This window comes from Rhinatrema bivittatum, unplaced genomic scaffold (genome assembly GCF_901001135.1).
Source record: "Rhinatrema bivittatum unplaced genomic scaffold, aRhiBiv1.1, whole genome shotgun sequence".
Lineage (NCBI taxonomy): Eukaryota > Metazoa > Chordata > Amphibia > Gymnophiona > Rhinatrematidae > Rhinatrema > Rhinatrema bivittatum.
The window spans coordinates 1-4,314 of record NW_021820630.1 but is presented as its reverse complement, the minus strand read 5'-3'; the positions used below and the strand labels follow the sequence as shown (position 1 = coordinate 4,314).

Sequence of the window (4,314 nt, the reverse complement as noted above, 5' to 3'; positions counted from 1 at the left end):
TCTCGGCGGTGCCCTGTCTGTCTCCTCTCGTGAGTTACCTCAGCCCCTACTGCCGTTGCCCCAGATCCTGAAGCCCTTGTGGGTGCCCTGGGATGCTGCTTGTTAAATTGCTTCTCTTTGCTTGCTAGCTGCTGATCCCCGGACAGTTAAAGAACCCGGTGACAGTAAGTCGCAGTCATGCAATCTTTCTATGCTGTCACTTCCTAACCTCACACTAACATGTTTCTCTTTTTGCTAGAGTACTTTTCTGCATGGCACTGGGGAGATATTTTGTTTCCCTCCGCTTACTAACAGGATGAGTTTTGGGAGTAGCCAGAACATAGAGATTAACATTCTGACTCTTTTGAAGAGTGACCCGGACCCCCATTGTATGCAGTCTTTCAAAGACACACACAAGGGGTTGAATAGCAGAGCACTATGTTTTTGTCTCGAGCTGAGTGCTGGGGCACTGGGTCAGTACTGGCTGAGAGGGAAGAGTGCGCGTAAGGCTGTGCTGGAAAATTGCGTCAGCGTTTACTTCACGGACGCCAGCTCAGCCCCATGCACTTAGAAGTGATCCATCTTGCTCGCATGGAGCTGGATCAGGCTGGACGTGTACTTTCCTCGGGGGTAGGGCAGTGTGTCTTGCTGGGGGCTGAGATTAGACTCTGTAAGTAGGTGCATGCATTTTTTTCTCAGCTGCTGACTCCTAGCTCACCCTGCGATGAGATTGTCGCTGTCTGTTACCTCCTTCCTCTTCCCAGAATCCTGTGCCTTTAGCTATCATGCAGACCCCAATGGGAAGATCGTCTTCTCCTCTCCCGGCTACCCCTCTGGGTACCCACAAAATGCCCGCTGCCAGTATCTGTTGCGCGCAGAGCAAGGAAATGTTATCAACCTCACCTTTACCACCTTCAACGTCCGTGACAGCTGCCAGGAGGACTTTGTGTCCGTGTTTGACACTCTGAGCTCAGACCGGGGAAGCATCGTTACAGAGTGAGTGAGACGCCACCCTGCCCACGCACCTCAGTCCTGCCCTGCAGCGCCACCGGGGCACAGGGTGATGCAGCGGTCAGGGGACGTGCTAGTCTGAGACCTGTCATGCTGTCTGTCTGTCTCCCGCAGAAAGTGTGGGAACCGGCCCCCTACCAACCCTCTGGCCGTACTCACCTCTGGAAATGTGGCCCTGCTTGTGTTCGTCTCTGCCGGCTTTTCCTATCCGGGGTTCCAGGTGGAGTTCTCCCAGGTGCCAAAGCTGACAGGTAAGATGCCTCAAGGAGAAAGACACCTCTCAAGAATAACTCTAAAAGGAGCAGGATCCTCTTGTCCAGGAGATGTGACTATTCCTAATTGTGGTGTTCTAGGCTAGGTTACTTTTTTTTCTCTCCTTTTTTGGTTTGTGATATTTTCATAAGTAAAGAATAAAAATGTCAGTAACTAAATAGACCATAAACCAGTGTGATGGAAGCACAGTGTATTACACTGCCGGATAAGTGCAGGGGGAGGGGCCAGTGTGATGGAAGCACAGTGTATTACACTGCCGGATAAGTGCAGGGGGAGGGGCCAGTGTGATGGAAGCACAGTGTATTACACGGCCGGATAAGTGCAGGGGGAGGGGCCAGTGTGATGGAAGCACAGTGTATTACACGGCCGGATAAGTGCAGGGGGAGGGGCCAGTGTGATGGAAGCACAGTGTATTACACTGCCGGATAAGTGCAGGGGGAGGGGGCCAGTGTGATGGAAGCACAGTGTATTACACTGCCGGATAAGTGCAGGGGGAGGGGGCCAGTGTGATGGAAGCACAGTGTATTACACTGCCGGATAAGTGCAGGGGGAGGGGGCCAGTGTGATGGAAGCACAGTGTATTACACTGCCGGATAAGTGCAGGGGGAGGGGCCAGTGTGATGGAAGCACAGTGTGTTACACTGCCGGATAAGTGCAGGGGGAGGGGCCAGTGTGATGGAAGCACAGTGTGTTACACTGCCGGATAAGTGCAGGGGGAGGGGCCAGTGTGATGGAAGCACAGTGTGTTACACTGCCGGATAAGTGCAGGGGGAGGGGCCAGTGTGATGGAAGCACAGTGTGTTACACTGCTGGATAAGTGCAGGGGGAGGGGCCAGTGTGATGGAAGCACAGTGTATTACACGGCCGGATAAGTGCAGGGGGAGGGGCCAGTGTGATGGAAGCACAGTGTATTACACGGCCGGATAAGTGCAGGGGGAGGGGGCCAGTGTGATGGAAGCACAGTGTATTACACTGCCGGATAAGTGCAGGGGGAGGGGGCCAGTGTGATGGAAGCACAGTGTATTACACTGCCGGATAAGTGCAGGGGGAGGGGGCCAGTGTGATGGAAGCTCAGTATATTACACAGCTGAATGAGTGTGGGGGAAGGGGCCAGCGGGACTAAACCACAGTGTATTAAACAGCTGGATAAGAAAGGAGGCAGGAGCCAGTGGAAGCATATAGCTGGATGACTGCAGGGGGAAGGGGCAGCAGGAAGGAAGCACAGAGTATTGCACAGCTGCATGAATGCAGTGGGAGGGACCAACATGATAGAAGCATAGTATTACACAGCTAGATGAGTGTGGGAGGAGGGGCTAGTAGGATGATGTACAGTGTATTATACAACTGGATGTGTGTGGGGGTAGGAGGGGCCACCAGCATAGAAGCACAGCGTATTACACAGCTGGATGTATATGGGGGAGGGAGAGGGCCAGCAGGACTAAAGCACAGTGTATTACACAGCTGGATGACAGCATGGGAGGAGGAGCCAGAGGGACGGAAGCACAGTGTATTACACAGCTGGATGAGTGCGGGACGGAAGCCCAGTGTATTACACAGCTGGATGATTGCATGGGAGGAGGAGCCAGTGGGACGGAAGCACAGTGTATTACACAGCTGGATGACAGTGTGGGAGGAGGAGCCGGTGGGACGGAAGCACAGTGTATTACATAGCTGGATGAGTGCGGGACGGAAGCACAGTGTGTTACACAGCTGGATGACTGCATGGGAGGAGGAGCCAGTGGGACGGAAGCACAGTGTATTACACAGCTGGATGACAGCATGGGAGGAGGAGCCGGTGGGACGGAAGCCAGTGTATTAACAGCTGGATGACAGCATGGGAGGAGGAGCCGGTGGGACAGAAGCCCAGTGTATTACATAGCTGGATGAGTGCGGGATGGAAGCCCAGTGTATTACACAGCTGGATGAGTGCGGGATGGAAGCCCAGTGTATTACACAGCTGGATGATTGCATGGGAGGAGGAGCCGGTGGGACGGAAGCCCAGTGTATTACACAGCTGGATGACAGCATGGGAGGAGGAGCCGGTGGGACGGAAGCCCAGTGTATTACACAGCTGGATGAGTGCAGGAGGGGGAGGGAGGTTGTGCTTCTGTAGCTCTGCATGTATAAGGAGCCGGATGTGTACTGTGCAGGGGTGAGCTTTGCCCCCTGCAGATCCCTCTCTCATTCTCTGTATTTCATTGTCTCAGGCTGTGACCAGATTTTAACCTCTAATTCCGGGAACTTCACCTCTCCTTATTATCCAAGCTTCTACCCTCCCAACATTGACTGCAAATGGAGCATTCAGGTGAACTGTTTTTTCCTCCTCCTTGTCGTCTTCCTTTCTCCATGAATACAGCTGTCCCTCTCTAACCTGCCCCTTTCTCTGCCCCGCCCAGGTCCCGTCGCACCTCCAGATCCGGCTCCAGTTCTCTATGTTCCGGCTGAAGGAACCGGGAACAGGGAGTGACCTCTGCAGCAAGGACTATGTGGAGGTTGCCGGTGTGAAGTAAGCGACCCTCTGCTCTCCTCTTGCCTGCTCTCAGTCAGCCCATGCTGGGGCAACTTTTAGGAAAGTACTGCCCTCGCATGTGCCTCAGTACCCCCAGCCCATTAGTCCGAGGCCCTCCGACAGTTTTCCGCAGAACCTGGCCATCGTGTCTGGGGGCTGAGCAGACAGATGTCTGAGCGCAGACCGAGGAGCGACTTGATAGCCGCCTCCGTGTACTGAAATGGGATTAATTGGTTGTTCCCCAGGAAAAGAATCCAAAATGATCCAAGGAAGCTTGAGGAGTGGTCACTACATTATGATACTATTAGACTTATCAGCAGCTTTTGATACAGTAAACCATGACATACTACTAAAAAGGCTAGAAGAAATAGGTCTACAAAACAAAACAAGACAAGATCCACATCTACAGGCACCCCCCCCCCCCCCCCCCCCTCAAAACAGCCCGCCTCTCCACCACCAGAGAAAGAGCCTTCACCATTGCAGGCCCCCGCCTCTGGAACTCCCCTCCCCCACACACCTCCGTCTTGAACCCTCACTACCCA

The 4,314-nt window shown here is 53.7% G+C and overlaps 1 long non-coding RNA gene across 1 annotated transcript; it reads left to right on the top strand.

Moving 5' to 3' along the window:
• The first annotated feature begins 67 nt into the window (after nucleotides 1-67).
• Nucleotides 68-3,772, top strand: LOC115081789. The gene is made up of 5 exons (XR_003853872.1): nucleotides 68-164; nucleotides 744-975; nucleotides 1,105-1,241; nucleotides 3,471-3,568; nucleotides 3,660-3,772. It is a non-coding gene; the product is annotated as an uncharacterized LOC115081789 (long non-coding RNA).
• Nucleotides 3,773-4,314: the final 542 nt, after the last annotated feature.